Consider the following 19,039-nt stretch of genomic DNA (forward strand, 5'->3'; position numbering starts at 1 on the left):
GAGGCAGGGAGAAGGAAGGCACCCTGCAAATCAACAAAGCAAGGCCTCCCCTAAGGGACCCCAGAACCCGTGGGTGGAGATGGGCAGGATGGGGGAGGGAGGGCTGCTGGGAACAGGGTGAGGGCCCCCCAGCACCACTGGTCAGGCCGGCTCTCACAGCCTGCAAACCCTTCCCACAAGGCTCCGCACAAGCAGCCTCTGCAGCCAGCCTCCTCACCATTTCACAGACGAGAAGACCAAGGCCCCAGCTTGCCCCTTGAGTCTGGGCACCAGACACCCAGTCATGCTGCTTCCCAGGCCATGACCTTCCCGCCTCCCCTCCCTGCCCACCATCAGAGCCATTGAGCTGTGCTCCCAGGAGCCACGTCCTTGCCCAGCACTGTGGCACCCAGAGGTGCACTCTGGCACCAGGACACACCCCGTGGGTCCTTGTACTGCTGCTCATTGGTGATTTGGTGGTAAACCTTGGAGGGAGGAGGCCTGCTGGGATCATGTGTCCACTGCCCATGTTGCGACCTCTGTAGGCAAAGCGAGTGTCCCCACATCCACAGTTCATCCGCAAGTCCCCTGCTTGATGCTTCCCAAGAGCCTCCACCCACCCAGAGGGAGACCAGGTGTGGTCTCCAAGCCGGTGGGTACGGCCAGACTTACTGAGTCATGGAAGAGGGACCCATGGGTGGAGAAGGCTCCAGACTTGCTGAGTCACGGAAGAGGGGCCCATGGGTGGAGAAGGCTCTGGACTTGCTGAGTCACGGAAGAGGGGCCCATGGGTGGAGAAGGCTCCAGGCTTGCTGAGTCATGGAAGAAGGGCCCACGGGTGGAGAAGGCTCCAGACTTGCTGAGTCACGGAAGAGGGGCCCACGGGTGGAGGAGGCTCCAGACTTGCTGAGTCACGGAAGAGGGGCCCATGGGTGGAGAAGGCTCCGGATTTGCTGAGTCACGGAAGAGGGGCCCATGGGTGGAGAAGGCTCCAGACTTGCTGAGTCACAGAAGAGGGGCCCACCGGTGACTGAGTGACAGTTACAACTTGGAGACGTTTCCTTCCAGCAAAGATGCAAAGGTGGGGCATGAAGGCAGGAGCACCGAAGTCTTTGCATGTGTGGCTGGGGCTGCCTGCCTGGGGAAGGCACTTCGATTCTTCCCATAGATGCAGGCCTGCGAGGTGGGGCCGGTGGTAAAGATCCCGGGGAGAATGAAAACACACCAAGAACTGGAGCACTTCGCACACTCAAGCGAGGGAGAGTGACGGCTGCGTGGCAGGGGGTGGGGGGAGACACGGGGGCAGTTGCAGTGTGTGTGTGTTTCTGTGTCTGTGTGTGTGTGTGTGTGTGTCTATGTGCATGTGTGTGTTTGTGTGTCTGTGTGTGTTTGCATCTGTGTGTGTGTGTGCATCTGTGTGTGTGTCTGTGTCTGTGTGTGTTTGTGTGTGTCTACGTGTGTGTGTGTCTGTGCGTGTGTGTTTGCATGTGTGTGTCTGTGTTTGTGTATCTTTGTGTGTCTGTGCATGTGTGTGTGTCTGTGTCTGTGTGTTTGTGTGTGTCTGTGTCTGTGTGTGTGTGTCTGTGTGTGTGCCCAAGGGAGGCAGGTGCAAAGTTAAGGAAGTCTTGCTTTGTGTTACAAATGTCACCCCCTTTCCTAAGAGACCAAAGAGTTAAGAAATTTTTCAGGTTTGTTGGGATGCTGGGCTAAGCTGGACTAAGCTTCCTGTGAATGCCCCTCTGAAAAAAATTCTGGGGATTGATGGTAAAAAACAACAAGAACAGAAGAGAATGGCAGGCTCATGGGGCAGCCTGTGAGGAGCTCGCAGTGGCCATGGGAGAGGGTCTGCAGGGTGAGCGTCTCTTATCTCAAACGCTTGGGACCAGAAGTGTTTTGGATTTCTGATTTTTTTTCAAATTTGGGAATATTTGCCTTACCCTGGTCAGCTGAGCATCCCTGACCCAGCATCTGAAATCAGACATGCTCCAAGGAGCATTTCCCAAGAGCATCATGTCAGAGCTCAAACAGTTTTGGATTCTGGGGCATTTTGGGTGAGGGATTCTCAACCCGTATGGTGTGCACACATCACAGAGCCGGGAGTGATTCGTCTGTCCCGGAAGGTGCAGAAGGTCGAACTGTGACCAATTCATGTCCACCTGGAGCCAATGACTGTGGCCTTATTTCATATAAGGGTGTTGTCAGATATAATTGCACTAAAGATCTCAAGATGAGGTTGTCCTAGACCAGGGTGGGGCCTAAATCCTACGACAAGTGTCCTTATAAGGAAAAGGGAGCCTGAGACAGGAAGATGCCGACGGGAGGACACGTGTGACGGAGACAGACAGGGGAGCCATGTAGCCACTGGGCACAGTGAGAGGCAGGGAGGACCCACCAGAGCCTTTGGAGGGAGCACAGCCCTGCGTATGCCTTGATCCGGGACTTGCGGTCTCCAGGGCTGTGAGAGGATGAATATCTGTTGCTCTAAGCCACTAGGTTTGCCAGGAAACCAGGCCAGGCTCTCCACCACCCCAAAACTCAGAGCTTGACCCCCTGGTTGGTACATATCTGGATGCACGTCAGGAATGCAGGCAGGGCTGGTTGTACTTCCACTCCACATGGTGTGGATGAGGGCCACTCCAGGTGCTCTGTGGGCAGCTGGGCTGGTCAAAAACTTCCAAGGCGGCCTTACTTCTACAGCTGGTGCCATGGTGAGACAGCTGGAACATCCACACAGGGCCACTCTGGCACGGGGTCTCAGGGTGGCCAGGCCCCCTCCACGACCCCTCAGGGCTCCCAAAATGAGTGTCTGGAGAGGCCTCTGATGACCCAGCCACAGGGCCTCACCTTGGCCACACTCCACCAGTCAGGCATAACCAAGTCCAGGCAGATGCCCAGGAGGGGAATTAGCTCTGCCTCCCGATGGGAGGAGAAATGAGAGCCTCAATAAGCATCGAATGAATGAAAGAAAGAAACTTGCATGGAGGCATTGACACAGCAACAGCACGCACATTCATCCTGCACGTGAGACACTAATGCACCAATAACACATAAGTTCATCCTTTATGTGAGACACTGACATGACATGCCAATACCACGCATGTTCATCCTTCACATGAGACACTGACACAGCAATACCACGCATGTTCATCCTTCATGTAACACACTAACGTGCCAATATCACGCACATTCATCCTTCAGGTGAGACACTGATGCAGCAATACCACGCATGTTCATCCTTCACCTGAGACACCGACATGCCAATACCACGCACGTTCATCCTTCATGTGAGACACTGACATGCGAATACCACGCACATTCATCCTTCACGTGAGACACTGACACAGCAATACCACGCACGTTCATCTTTCACCTGAGACACCGACATGCCAATACCACGCACGTTCATCCTTCACATGAGACATTGACACAGCAATACCACGCATGTTCATCCTTCACCTGAGACACTGACATGCCAATACCATGCACATTCATCCTTCACGTGAGACATTGACACAGCAATACCACACATGTTCATCCTTCATGTGAGACATTGACACAGCAATACCACGCACGTTCATCCTTCACGTGAGACATCAACGTGCCAATACCATGCACGTTCATCCTTCACGTGAGACATTGATACAGCAATACCACATACATTCATCCTTCACGTGAGACATTGATACAGCAATACCACACACATTCATCCTTCACATGAGACACCGACGTGCCAATACCACACACATTCATCCTTCACATGAGACACTGACACAAGCAATACCACGCACGTTCATCCTTCACATGAGACACACAGCAATACCATGCATATTCATCCTTCACGTGAGACACTGACGCACCAATACCAGGCATGTTCATCCTTCACGTGAGACACTGATACGCCAATACCATGCGGGTTTATCCTTCATTTGAGACACTGACACAGCAATACCATGCACGTTCATCCTTCACGTGAGACACTGATGTGCCAATACCATGCACATTCATCCTTCACGTGAGACACTGACGCACCAATACCAGGCATGTTCATCCTTCACGTGAGACACTGATACGCCAATACCATGCGGGTTTATCCTTCATTTGAGACACTGACACAGCAATACCATGCACGTTCATCCTTCACGTGAGACACTGATGTGCCAATACCATGCACATTCATCCTTCACATGTACAATTTGGTGACTTTTCATGTATTCACAAAGTTATGCAGCCATCACACTATCTCATTCCAGAACAGGTCATCGTCCCCAAAACAAACCCCATACCCATGGAAGTTCACTGCCTGCAGCTCCCCCAGCCCCTGGCCACCCCTCGTCTACCATCTCTGCTCTTCTAGGCATTTCCCATGAGCAGAATCATGCTGTGTTTACCCCTTTGTGTCTGGCTTCTTCCACTCGGCCCAGTGTTTTCAAGGTTCCTCCACATTGCTTCATGTGTTAGTGCTTCACTCCTCTTCATGGCTAAAAAGTATATTCCATTGTGGTTTAACCATTCACCAAATAATGAGCCTCTTGGCCATTTCCACTCGGGCTATGGTGAGTAGTGCCGCTATGAACGTTCACACCTGATATGGTTTGGCTGTGTCCCCAACCAAATCTCATCTTAAATGGTGGCTCCCACAATTTCCACATGTCTTTGGAAGGACCCAGTAGGAGGGAATTGAATCATGGGGGCAGGCCTTTCCCATGCTGTTCTATGATAGTGAGTGAGTCTCATGAGATCTGATGGTTTTATAGGGGAGCTCCCCTGCACAGGCTCCCTCTTGCCTCCCGCCATGTAAGACGTCCCTTGGTCTGCCGCCATGATAGTGAGGCCTCCTCAGCCCTGTGGAACTGTGAGTCCATTAAACTTCTTTCCTTCATAATTGCCCAGTCTCGGGTATGTCTTTATCAGCAGTGTGAAAACAGACTAATACAACAGCCAAGCATTTGCGCAAACGTGTTTTCAATTCTGCTGAGTTTACACCTAGTGACACGAGGTCCCAGGGTCGCTCTCTGTCTTTTTGAGGAAGTGCCAGGCTGCTCTTCATTTTGCATCCTCATTTGCAAAGCCTGAGGACTCCAGTCCTCTGCGTCCTCAGCAGCAAGCGTCACTGCACATCTTCGGTTCTGGCCACCCCACGGCGTCAGGCACAGCTCGCCGCAGTTGTGACGCGCATTTCCCTGGTCACTGATGGTGCCAGGTGTCTCTCCATGTGCGTCAGAGAAGCCCACTCAGATACACTGCCTCTGCTTTAATGGGGTTGTCTGGCTTTTTGTTGTTGAGTTGTGCATGCTCTGTGTATCTGCTGGATACTAGACCCTTCTCAGATGGACGGTTTGCCAATATTTCCTCCTGCTTTGTGACCTCCTTTCACTTTCTCAATGATGTCCTTTGAAATACAAGTGTTTTTAGCTTATGAGGATCCACTTTCTCTATTTTTCCTCTGGTTGCTGTGCCTTCAGTGACACATCTACGAAAAGTGCTGTCACTTGGCCAGTGGTTCCTAACTTTGCTTTCTCACAGTGCCCCAAGACATCCCATGGCCCACGGGCAAACTTCCTCTTAATGCTCCATGCAGCCCTCCAGCACCGCCAGTTGCCCAGGGAGAGACCCTCTGGCTCCTCCACTCACCTGGGGAGAGACCCTCTGGCTCCCGGAAGGCCAGGGTCCCGTGGGTGGGGAGCTGCTGACGGTAGTGCTGTGCCGAGGGGTGGTCCTGAGCTGGGTCCAGGCTGCAGGATAGTGCTCTGTGATTGATTAGTAATGTCTGCCCCAGCGAGCGAGGAGCCTGCACTCTGCAGCCACCCCCGGATCCTGACTCTCAGGGATGCTCGTCACTATGCCCTGGTCCACTCGATGAGGAGAGGCGGCCTCGGGTAATGCACTGAAGCTCCACGCCCCCAGGGTGTGTTTGCCCTGCACAGGTACTGGGCCATCTGTAGAGACTGTCTCCTGGGAACCACAGAGCCCCCAAGCCATCTTGTGCTGTCACCAAGGAAGAAACACGGAGGCCAGAGGCCTCTGCTGGGTGAACATTGCCCCCAAACCCATGTCCACCCACAACCTGTGAACATGGACTGATTTACAGACAGGGTCTTTGCAGGTGCAATTAGTTAAGATGAGATCAGGCTGGTATCCTTATCAGAAAGGGGGATATGGGCAGACACACAGAGGAAGGGCCGGGCCATGGCAGAGATGGAGGCTGTGGTGATACAGGCACAGGCCATGGGCCAAGAGCATCATAGAAGCCAGCGTCCCCCAGAAGCAGGGAGGGGCAGCAGAGACCCTCATGGAACCTCAGGAGGAGCGTGGCCCTGCAATGCCTCAGTTTCAGGCTTCTGTACTGAGAGAACATTTGTCTCTTTTTGAAGTTCCCCAGTTTAAGGCACTTTGTTTGGGAAGTCCCAGAGAACCCACATCACACCTGATAGTGTGTGTTCATCACACAGCAGGGCCACCTGAGCTGGACTGCCCAGGGCTGCTGCATCCTGGAGGGGGCGTGCCCACCTGAGCAGAGAAGTCACTCAGGTGCACTCCCAGAACCAGCAGGGTCACTGGGGCGAGAGTGGGCGCCAGGGGGGACAGGGTGGCAGGGGGATGTGGGGACAGGATGTGGGGACAGGGTGATGGGGGACAGGATAGCAGGGGAATGGGGGGACATGGTGGCAGGGAGACAGACTGGCAGGGGAATGGGGGACAGGATGGCAGGGGGATGGGGAACATAATGGCAGGGGAATGGGGGACATGGTGGCCGTGGGATGGGGGGACAGGATGGCAGGGGGATGGGGAACATGGTGGCAGGGGGATGGGGGGACAGGATGGCAGAGGGATGGGGGACATGGTGGCAGGGGTATGGGGAGACAGGATGGCAGGGGGATGGGGGGACATGGTGGCAGGGGGACAGACCGGCAGGGGAATGGGGGACAGGATGGCAGGGGGATGGGGAACATAATGGCAGGGGAACGGGGGACATGGTGGCCGCGAGATGGGGGGACAGGATGGCAGGGGGATGGGGGACATGGTGGCAGGGGTATGGGGAGACAGGATGGCAGGGGGATGGGGGAACAGACTGGCAAGGGGATGGGGGGACATGGTGGCAGGGGGACAGACTGGCAGGGGAATGGGGGACAGGATGGCAGGGGCATGGAGAACATAATGGCAGGGGAATGGGGGACATGGTGGCCATGGGATAGGGGGACAGGATGGCAGGGGAATGGGGAACATGGTGGCAGGGGGATGGGGGGACAGGATGGCAGAGGGATGGGGGACATGGTGGCAGGGGTATGGGGAGACCAGATGGCAGGGGGATGGGAGAACAGACTGGCAGGGGGATGGGGGGACATGGCGGCAGGGAGATGGGGGACATGGTGGCAGGGTGATGAGGGGGCAGGATGGCAGGGGGATGGGGGTCATGGTGTCAGGAGGACGGGGTACAGAGTGGCAGTGGGCCTGACCATGGCAAAGCTCAGGTGCTTGACAGGGTGGCACAGTGTTGGGGACGGGGCCACCCCTGCAGAGGGGAGCAAGTAGGGGCGCCTCTTTACTAAGACACAAACCTTGGTCATCTTCTGAGCATGCAGGGACAGGTGCAATATTTTTAGCAGGAGTAGTGCCAGGTCTGAGCCACGGACACCACTCCACTCTATAAAGTGGGTCAGCGAGCAAACAGCCCCCTCACCACCACTCCTCCTCCTACCCCAGCAGACATAGCCGAGCAGGCACAGAGGCGCCTCCCCTGCACGGCAGTCTAGGCCGGTGCGGCAGCTGGAGGAGTTCACATGCAGAGCGGGGGGCCTGTTGTTCAGGCACAGAGCACCTCATAGGTAGGAGTGAGGCACGTGTACCAAACCAGGTGTTGTCATGGGCCAGGTGTCAAAGGCCAGGTGACATAAGCAGGTATAATGGATCAGGTATCATAGGCCAGTTATCATAGGCCAGATGTCATGCATCAGGTGACATGAACAGGTGTAATGGGCCAGGTAACATAGGCCAGGTGTCACAGGCCAGCCATCACAGACTAGGTATAAAGGGGCAGGTATAATGAACCAGGTGACATAGGCCAGACATCACGGGCCAGGTGTCATGGGTCAGGCCCATGAGAAGTTCTGGAAGCTTTGATAGGACTGGGGAGTGCTGGGCTTTGGAGCCAGAAAATCTCCCGGGGAGGGTGCAGCCCAGCCCCAAGGAGCATGTAAAGAAACTGAGGCCCAGAGGGAGGCAGGAACAACAGTGCAGGGCCGCGTAGCTCAAAAGCCGGGAGCACAGAGGAGGCAGATGCATGGGGAGGAGTCCTGCTGGAACAGAATCTGCCTGCCTGGGCTGGGAGCCGGCAGAGGGGAGGGTGGGGCAGAGGGGAGGGTGGGGCAGAGGGGAGGGTGGGGCAGAGGGGAGGGGGTCAGAGGGGAGGGGGTCAGAGGGGAGGGGAGTCAGAGGGGAGGGGGGTCAGAGGGGAGGGGGTCAGAGGGGAGGGGGTCAGAGGGGAGGGGGGTAGAGGGGAAGGGGGGTCAGAGGGGAGGGGGTCAGAGGGGAGGGGGGTCAGAGGGGAGGGGGTCAGGGGAGGGGGGTCAGAGGGGAGGGGGGTCAGAGGAGAGGGGGGTCAGAGGGGAAGGTGGGGCAGAGGGGAGGGTGGGGTCAGAGGGGAGGGGGTCAGAGGGGAAGGTGGGGCAGAGGGGAGGGTGGGGTCAGAGGGGAAGGGGGGTCAGAGGGGAGGGTGGGGTCAGAGGGGAGGGGGGTCAGAGGGGAGGGTGGGGCAGAGGGGAGGAGGTCAGAGGGGAGGGGGTCAGAGGGGAGGGGGCCAGAGGGGAAGGGGGGTCAGAGGGGAGGGGGGTCAGAGGGGAGGGGGGTCAGAGGGGAGGGGGTCAGAGGGGAGGGTGGGGCAGAGGGGAGGGGGTCAGAGGGGAGGGGGTCAGAGGGGAGGGGGGTCAGAGGGGAGGGTGGGGCAGAGGGGAGGGGGGTCAGAGGGGAAGGGGGGTCAGAGGGGAGGGGGGTCAGAGGAGAGGGGGGTCAGAGGGGAAGGTGGGGCAGAGGGGAGGGTGGGGTCAGAGGGGAGGGGGTCAGAAGGGAAGGTGGGGCAGAGGGGAGGGTGGGGTCAGAGGGGAAGGGGGGTCAGAGGGGAGGGTGGGGTCAGAGGGGAGGGGGGTCAGAGGGGAGGGTGGGGCAGAGGGGAGGGGGTCAGAGGGGAGGGGGTCAGAGGGGAGGGGGTCAGAGGGGAAGGGGGGTCAGAGGGGAGGGGGTCAGAGGGGAGGGGGGTCAGAGGGGAGGGGGTCAGAGGGGAGGGTGGGGCAGAGGGGAGGGGGTCAGAGGGGAGGGGGTCAGAGGGGAGGGGGGTCAGAGGGGAGGGTGGGGCAGAGGGGAGGGGGGTCAGAGGGGAAGGGGGGTCAGAGGGGAGGGGTCAGAGGGGAGGGGGTCAGAGGGGAGGGGGTCAGAGGGGAGGGGTCAGAGGGGAGGGGGTCAGAGGGGAGGGGGGTAGATGAGAGGGAGAGGGTGATACGCAGAGAGGAGTTTGTAGGCAGAGGCGTCAGGCAGAGCCACCCTGAGGGGCCATGAGAGGACTTGGGACAGGGACCTGCTGGGAGAGCCCAGGGGCCTAGCAGGGAGGAGGGCCCTGCAGAGAGCCCTGGGGGCTGGGGCAGTGAGGACCCTGCAGAGAGAGCCCGGGGCCTGGGCAAAGCGGTCCAGGCTGGTGTCTGGCTGGCAGCCTGCGCAGAGCTCCTGGCCCCCTCCTGAGCCACCTGAGTGCCTCATCTTCACCCCAGAGGTTCAGACCTCTCCCGTGGTAAATCTCTCAGGCTTTGTGGGCCACACGTGGTCTCTGTCACACATCTATACATATTTTGTACAATCTTGTAAATGCGTAGGAGCCCTTCTTAGTTTACAGGCTGAGCAACACCAGGTCTCAGGGTGTCCCTGTTCAATGCCCGCCTGATGCACTGAATGCTGGGCGCCCGTACAGGGCCAGCCCCTCAGTCTATTCTCCAGGGCCCAGGAGGCGTGTGGGCCGGGGCCTCCCGCTGGGAAGATGCGTTTGGAATCGCTCCTGGTGGCTGCTGGGACTGCAGCTGGCCTGGGTATCTCGGTTTTGCCACCTGCGAGTGCGTGGACACACACTCCCTGAAGCGGGAGGCGCAGCGTCCACAGACTGTGGGTGGGGTTCAGATGAGCCAGGAAGGGTATGTGGGGGAGGATGACTAGGGGCTGCCATGCCCAGTGGGAGCCGGGTGGGCTACTGGGTGGGCCTGAAGGACTTGGGGACCAAGGTCATGACAGGTCCGGGGCCAAGGCGAGAGCATCACCGAGGGTGCTGGCCACCTGGGGAGGCCATGAGAAGGAGCTGTGTGGGTGTTGGGGCGGCCAGCGTGGATGTGTGGACTTCGAGGTGCCCAGCTGGGGAGGCAGACTGAGGGCTTTAGGCATCGTGGCAGGTGGTGGCTCCGGCCAACAGGGCCCCAGGTGAGGCAAGCAGCAACATGTGCAGGGCGGGGGCAGGGGCGGGGGCGGGGGCAGGGGCGGGGCTGGTTGGGGACGAAGAAGGCCGGTGGGAGAGGCCGGGCGGAGGCTGAGGAGGTGCTGCAACAGGGGGCTCCAGGAGCCTCAGGAAGATCTCGTGGCGGAGGCCAAATGGCCTCTTCCAGCAGCCCAGTTCCCTGTGACCCACTCACAGCCAAACATGGACAAAGCCTCAGAATCCTCCTTAGCTCCCCACCCCGACGGCCACTGAGGGTCAGAGAGGACGATCAAGGAAAGCTGCTTCTGCCCTAATGCACTGTGGGGGCCACCGCCCTGCACTCAGGTGGGACATCACAGCCCCACTCCCCGCGGCCCCGCAGCCCCCTCCTCTGCTCAGCCTCGCGGACCTCCCGCCAGGGCCCACCGTGCAGAGGCGGCTCTGAGCAGCGAGCCTTTTCCCTCTAACTTGGGGACAGACCATGGGGGGACCGAGGCTGGGCCAGCAGGGGGTGGGCCTGCTTCTTTTCAAGGTGGCGTCTGTTCTGCGTCGGGCCGGGTGGGAGGACGTGCGCAAGTGTGAGACTCTAGCAGCCGCCTGATGCCAGCATAGGGCGATACCCGCCAAGCCCTTGTCGGGACCCAGTTGCAGGACGTCATGTGTGTTTGGGTGGTGGGTCCCTGCAGGAGGTAGCCCCCTCTCACCTGGAGGGGCACAGGGGCAGCAAGGCTGGGCTCGAGTCCTTCATGGCCACTGGACAAGCTTTGTGGGCAACTGCTGAGCTCTGCATGGTGCACAGGCAAAGCAGTGGGCACATAGCACACGGGGGCACATAGCACACAGGGACTGAGAAGCACAGGCATCCTGTCTCACACCCCTTGTGCTCCTGGGTCCGCGGTAGCCCACCCTGCACTCGCTCTCCTGGGCCTCCGTCAGAGCTCAGGGCCAGGGCTGAGATGGCATCCAGTGACAAAGTAAACATCATGGTATGGGGTTGTATGGGGCTAAAATCCCAAGGATAGAATAAATATCCACGAGCCCACATTAATATAAACAAAGTATCGAATGGATGAAATAAATAAATGGGGAAGAAAAGGCACATCCCTCCCAAACAATGTACATAGACGCTTGCCCAGGAAGTAGCACAGAGCCCCCTGCCCGTGTGCAGCCTGCCCATCGCGACTTCTTCCAAAGAGCAGAGTGTGTGCCTTAGTCCATTCCTGCTGCTGCAGCTGAGTCCCTGAGCCTGGGTAGTTTATCACGGAAAGAAGGTTATTTCTCTTGATCCTGGAGACTGGGAAGTCCAAGGTCGAGCGGCTGCCTGTGCTGAGGGCCTTCTTGCTGGTGGAGACTCTGCAGGGTCTGAGGCAGCACAGGGCATCCATGGCAAGGGGGCTGAGCCTGCTGGCTCAGGTCTTTCTTCTCCTTATGAAGCCACCAGTCCCACTCCTGTGATAACTCATGAATCCAAGAATGGATTAATCCATTCATGAGGGCAGAGCCCTCTAATCACCTCTTAAACGCCCCACCTCTCAAGACTGCCACAATATGGATTGAGTTTCAACATGAGTTTTGCAGAGGACAAATATTCAAGCCGTAGCCTATGGGGAGCTGGAAAAAGAGCGACCGCACAGTGGAGATGCTGACAAACACGACCTCAGCCAGGAGGTCAAGGTCAACCTTGACCATGATGAGTCCTTGTGATGGTGTGGACCCTTGACAGGACATAATAAGATGGGCTCTTCAGCCCTGGGGTCTCTGTCCCAAAAACCCTTAACCCTAGTCTAATCATGAGGAAAACAGTAGGAGTCTCAACAGGGAGAGACTCTAGAAAACACCTGAGCGGTCCTCACAGTGGTCAAGGTCATCAGAAACAAGAGGAGAGTCTGAGAATTTGTCATGGCCTAGAGGAGCCGAAGGAGACGTGAGGATCCTGGATGGGATCCTGGGGCAGAGAAAGGGAATGTGGAGAGAAGAGGCGGTGGGGGGACGGGTTCTGAACAAAGCGTGGACTTCAGTTCATACCAGCGTGTCGATGCTGGTTCCTCAGCTCTCGCTGGCGTCGCACGGCGGTGTGAGATGTTAACGGCAGGGCAGCCTAGGTGAGGGGTGGACACAAACTCTCCGTGCTGTCTTTGCAGCCTTCACGTACATCTTCAACTGTTCTGAAATTAAGAGTTTATTTAAAAGCCGAGGGGCTTGGTTACAGTGCTGGGCCTGAGGAGCTGCTCTGCGGAGTCGAAGTCCTCGGAGGCTTCTGGCAGGGATGGGGTCAGTGTGAAGAGGGGCACATTGCACTGGGGGCCAGGACAGCCCTCTGTGCTTTGGCCCTGCCTCTACTGCTGTACACCCTCAGGCAGTGCCCAGGCCCTCTCTGGGCCTGTGACCACAGCTGTGCACGGAGCGGGGGAAGCAGCTCTGCATGTGGCCATGGTGGACCCACGATATAGCCAGTAGATCCCTCCGAGTGCCTACTTCCTGGGAGAGGCCGCTATGGACGTGTGCCCCACGTCCCAGAGGCGAGGTCGGTTCGGAACCCGAGCCTCCTCCCCAAACCACCACATCGGCTCTGGGTCCCGCATCTCGCGCCCCACAGGTCGCCCTGCTTGCGTCACCCGGCCTCTGGGATTTCCTGCAAACTGCCAGGTGCCAAGCATGTGGCCTCGGCATCCCTGACAATACCGTGCATCCGTCACAGAAGTCGCCCTGACTTGGGGTTTGGCTGGTCAGACCCAGAGCCCTACAGCAGGTTCTAGAAGGGCCTGAGAAGACCAGTCACCTCCTTCTCACCTGTTGTAAAGGTGACGTGAGCCTGGGGTGGGGGGAGTGGATCCCGAGGGTACAGGGCATGTTGCTGACAGAGCCTGAATTGTCCAGCCAGCCCCCTCCCAGGTGCCCAGGCCAGATGGTCCATTTCCATCCTTGCTCTTGAGTCCAAAAGGAGACCCTGGCACGGCGCCATCCACGCACACCTCGTGTGACCATGGGACAGCTCTGTGCCTGTGTTGGCAACACGGCCGCCACCACACACAGGGCTTCTGAGCACCTGAGGCCTGGCTAGTGGGATCAAAGAACCAGATTTTTAATGGTACCTAATTTCAGTTAACTTAAATTTAAGTAGCTCCGTGTGGCCCAGGGCTTCCACATGGGACAGCACAGTCGTGATGGCCACACACACAAACGCTGGGTAGGTGACACCAGGAGCATGGGATCCGCACCAGGGCCCCTCTGCGGTCACTCACCATGAGACTCGGGCACGTCACTGCCCTCTGTAAGATGAGAGGCCTCTGCAGGCTGGCATGGCAGAACCCACACGTGGGCAGCTGTCCCCTTGGCCTGTGGGGTCACTCCAGGGTCCATTTCACATAAGCCCAGAGGGAGCCTCTGGCTCACCGTGCAGGGAAGGGTCCTTCCCAAAGCCTTGCCTGCTTCCACCAAAACACTGGCTCCAGCTCTCCTCACGTGGATGGAACTCCCCCCGCCTAGAAGGAGGGTTTTATGAGAGTCAGCTTCTCAGAGGGGAGAATGCTCGCCAGCCCACCCGCCAGGCCCCACTGAGGCTGCCAGAGGTGACCTTCAGGCTTCAGCAACTCTGCCCTTCATCCAGAAGGATCTAGACCTGCTCCCTCGTCGAATATCACTATAATGACCTGGCATCGCATCGCCCTGGAAGGACCAGAGGAAAATGGCGCCATCTGTTCCCATTATTCTTGGCTGGGGCAGGAGCGTGAGAGGCGGGACTCTGGACTGGGTCAGGCTGTGAGCGCACCACTCAGACTTCTGGCTAAAGAGTTGAACTTCGCAGCCGAGAGCATTACAAAAGAATTTTTATTCCTTTCCTACTCTTCCTCCGTGGGTGCCCGACAGATATCTCCCGGGATGGGAGTTCTCGGCTCCATCCCAGGCCCGATTCTCCAATGGTCTCCAGGACACGGGCACAGCCAGCGCGGGCTGTTGGGCGAGGGAGAAGCGTGGTCTCTGGCCCGTTCATTTCAGGAGAACCTCTGCCGACCATGAGGCCCTGCGAGTGCTCTGAGGACCCAGCTACGCTTGTCCACTAATCACCAAAACAGACCCTGGGTCCTGGCAGGGCTCGCTGGGAAACTCCAGGTCGGCTGCCCAGAGCCCCTCCCTCCCAGCCCTGGCCTGGACCTGCACATGCAGCTCCCGGGTCACCTCAAAGCCACAGAGCAAACCCCACAGCAGGACCCTTGCTCCTACTTTTATTTATTTTTATTTTTTAGAGACAGGGTCTCACTCTGTTGCCCAGGCTGGAGTGCAGTGGCGCGATCTTGGCTCACTGCAGCCTGAACATCCTGGGCTCAAGCAATCCTCCTGCCTCCACCTCCCAAGTAGCTGGTGCACACCACTACAGGTGCGCACCACCACACCTGGCTAATTTTTTAATTTTTGTAGTGACGGGGTCTCACTATGTTGCCCAGGCTGGACCTGTTCCTTCCTTTAAGAGGAAATGAGGAGATGAACGGCCCTGTGTGTGCGTCCCAAGCTGCTCAGGCAGCGAGCTGGCCCTGTACCCGCCCACTGCTGGACTTTCAGGCTCCCCTTGTGTCCACGCTGCCACATCCTCCCTCAGATGCTCTTCAGAACCATGGAACGAAAATCGGCGGCCGGGAAGAAACCGGCCCGCCTGGCCGTCTTCAGGAGGATGCCCTCGTTCCCAGGAGAGGCACACTGAGGTATTTAGCAAGAAATGTCATTCCTGCTGGTTCTGGGGGGAAATGTAAGATAAATTCACAGGGAAAGAGCAGAAATGTGGCAACGTGTGAACAGGCTGTACGGCTGAGCTTCGGTGGTCTCAGCGTGGTTGCACCTGAGTTGGTTTTGCTTTCCTGGGAGCAGGGCGCCGGCCCTACCTCCTTCCCACCAAGCTGTGGGACCCAAACCCAGGAGGCAATGCAGGAGGCCCCTGAACGTTTGGACAAGTGAGACCCCATGTTCTGGTTACATTTGATCCCCTAAGAGATGTCAGGGCCCCACCCCCACACCTGTGCACGGGGCCTTCTTTGGAAATAGGGCTTTGCCGATGATCAAGTGAAGACATGGTCATTGGGCCGGGTCCTAATTCACTAGCACCATTATTCAAAGGTGAGATTTCCACTGAGCCGCGGGCACACCCAGAGAGACGGTCACACGAAGACACCCGGAGAAGACAGCGTCGCCAAGCCCAGGAGAGAGGTCCAGAGCAGACCCTCCCTCCCAACATCCGCAGGAACCGGCCCCACCATCCCTTCACTTTGGACTTCCAGCCTCCAGAACTGCGAGAAGATAAACTGTTTTAACCACCCCATCTGTGGTACTTGGTTACGATGGTCCCAGTAAACCCATCCGCCCCACATCCACCCCATGTTAAGAACTGTGGGGAAGGCGGGGCCCGTCTCCTCCAATCACAGTGAAGAACCTGTGCTTCACGCCCACCCCTGGGCCTCCCATCTTCGCCTTTCCGGCCTTGGCTCAAATTCACCCCAAAGGCGTCTCAAGCCCTGGGCCACGCCCAGCACCCACCCACCTCCCGGTACCATTAGATGTGTTTGGGCCTCCCAGGATGACAGCAGAGTCCTGTGAGGGGTGTGCGGGGCACAGCTGGAGCAGGGGGGCCCCATGACCCCTGGGAAGGAGGATCTCAGACCAGGCAGGGCAGGGCCCGTCCCAGAGAGCTCCGCCAGGTGTCAGGTGCCCAGAGGCCCAAACAGCCTACCCTGCACCCCTACATCCTCCCCACTGTGGGAGGCTGGCGGGCAGAGCATGGCCGTGGTGGCCCAAGGGGCAGCAGCAGGCCGGTCACGGCTGCTCCCAGCAGAGGACAGAGCTGAGTCTTCTTGCCTGGCCCACCTGCCCCTCTGCATCTGTGTGCGTCCCCTGGGGCCTCCGTGACAGCAGCAGCAGAAGCGATCCTTTCAGAGCTCTGGGGCCGGAAGTGCAAAGTCAAGGTGGCTCAGGGCCACCTTCCTGCCTCCTACGGCTCCTGGTGGCTGCGGGAGCTCCCTGGCTGTGGCTGCATTGCTGCTGTCACTGCCTGTGGCTTCACACCACTGTCTCCCTGTCCTTACAGGGATGCCCGTCAGGATTCAGAGCCCCACCCACTCCTGTGCAATCCTACCTCCATCACACTAGCAAAGACTCTGGCTCCAAATGAGGCCACACCCACAGGTCCCCAGGGTTGGGACTTGGGCATATCCCTCAGGGGCCACCGTTGCACCTGCCTCAAGGCCCTGCCACCCTCAGCCCCAGAGCTGGGATGACCTGCTGATTTGCCCACAATGTCGGGGGCTGTACAGGGAGTGGGGGGCCAACAGTGTCCCAATGGACCAGGTCAAACAGGTGAGGGACGGCACTGACCAGGGCCAACCCAGGCCCTGCCCAGACCCCTGCCGTGAGATCTGGGGACCTCCTGAGGTGCCATTTGGGGTCTGGGACCTGGGGTGGATCCAGGGAGCCTGCCTCAGCCGACTCACTGCCCTGGGACGCCCACTGCCCTGGGACCACAACTCCCCAGGTGAAGAGTTGAAGACCTGTCGTCCGCTTCCAGAGACCCCGGGGGCTTTCGGGGGAATGGCCACGCAGGACCTCACAGGCTCAGCATCACATGTGGGCATGTGTGTGTGCGTGCGTGTGTGTGGTGCACACAGCCACTCTCCCAGGACAGGGTAGGGCTCGCCACAGCCCCCACAGCCAGCCCTGAGCTGGGGGCAGCATACCAGCTCTCAGCCCCTGCCTCCCGCGCAGGCCCCAGGCAGACCGCGGCCTCTCTTACCCTTTCCATCACTTCACTCAGAAAGATCCGCAGGCCAGCGTGGCTCTGGGTAGGAAGCAGGAGGCTTCCAGCAACCTGGAAAAAGAAGCAAGAAGCCACTCGTCCCCCCTCACCAGCACCTCGGTTCCAGACGCCCAGGCCGGTGCAGCCTCCCCCGACAGAGCAGGAAACTGAGGCCATGAGAGACAGACGGAGGCTTCACAGCTGAGAGGGCTGAGCGAGGCTCAACGCGTCCACGTGACCTTCCGGTAGCAGCAAACACCACACATGCTGTGTGTGACATACACATGAGCACCACACATGCCACACACAAGTACACACACACCCTGCGCAATGCACACCACACACAAGTGCACATACACCCTGCACAATACACACCACACACAAGTGCACACACACCATGCACAATACACACCAACACAAGTGCACACACACGAGGCCCACACACACCACATACAAGTGCACACACATCTCACACACACACACAAGTGCACACACACCATGCACAATACACACTGAGACAAGTGCACACACACCAGGTGCCACACACACCACACCCAAGTGCACACACACCAGGAGCAATACACACCAACACAAGTGCACACACACGAGGTACCACACACACCACATACAAGTGCACACACATCACACATACACAAGTGCACATACACCAGGCACAATACACACCACACACAAGTGCACACACACCAGGCACAATACACACACAAGTGCACACACACCAGGCACCACACACACCACACCCAAGTGCACACACACGAGGCACCACACACACCACACACAAGTGCACACACAGGCACAATACACACACCACACAAGTACACACCCTGCACAATACACACCACACACAAGTGCACACACACCAGGTACCACACACACCACATACAAGTGCACACACATCACACACACACACACAAGTGCACACACACACTAGGCACAATACACACCAACACAAGTGCACACACACCCTGCACAACACACACCAACACAATTGCACACACACCCTGCACAATACACACCACACACAAGTACACACATACCCTGCACAATACATACCACACACAAGTACACAAGCACCATGCACAATACACACCAACATAAGTGCACACACACGAGTCACCACACATACCACATACAAGTGCACACACATCACACACACACACACACAAGTGCACACACACCAGGCACAATGCACACCAACACAAGTGCACACACACCATGCACAATACACACCACACACAAGTGCACACACTCCATACACAATATACACCAACACAAGTGCACACATACCAGGCACAGTACACACCACTCACGAATGCACATGCACACCCTACACAGACCACACACCACATACTACACACACACCACACTATGCACAAACACGCACTGCACACTACAAACCACACACTATACACACCTCACACCCCACACACACCACACAGAAGTACACATGACACTACACACAAACATGTGCTGCACAATACATATCACACACTACACACACCACACCCCATACATACACATTACATACTAACATGCACTGCAGACTACACACCACACACTACACACACCACACAGAGCACACACCACACACCCACCACACACACACCACATACTATACACAAATATGCACCGTGCACAATACATACCACACACTTGCACACATATCACACACAATACACACTACATACCACATACCACACAACACACATGAGACACAAACACGCACCATGAGTGATACATACCACACAATACATACCACACACACCACCATCACATGCAGTGTGCACAACACACAGACTGTGTGCACCCACACCACACACAGA

The 19,039-nt window shown here is 57.7% G+C and overlaps 1 protein-coding gene and 1 long non-coding RNA gene across 3 annotated transcripts in view; one reads left to right on the forward strand and one right to left on the reverse strand.

Moving 5' to 3' along the window:
• ZNF469 (zinc finger protein 469) overlaps window positions 1-19,039 on the forward strand; it is a 337,361-nt gene that overhangs the window by 227,234 nt on the left and 91,088 nt on the right. The window lies entirely within an intron of this gene.
• Window positions 11,982-17,934, reverse strand: LOC144338325 (uncharacterized). The gene is made up of 2 exons (XR_013412325.1): window positions 13,666-17,934; window positions 11,982-12,588 (listed from the first exon to the last, which is right to left on the reverse strand). It is a non-coding gene; the product is annotated as an uncharacterized LOC144338325 (long non-coding RNA).

This window comes from Macaca mulatta, chromosome 20 (assembly GCF_049350105.2).
Source record: "Macaca mulatta isolate MMU2019108-1 chromosome 20, T2T-MMU8v2.0, whole genome shotgun sequence".
Classification (NCBI taxonomy): domain Eukaryota; kingdom Metazoa; phylum Chordata; class Mammalia; order Primates; family Cercopithecidae; genus Macaca; species Macaca mulatta.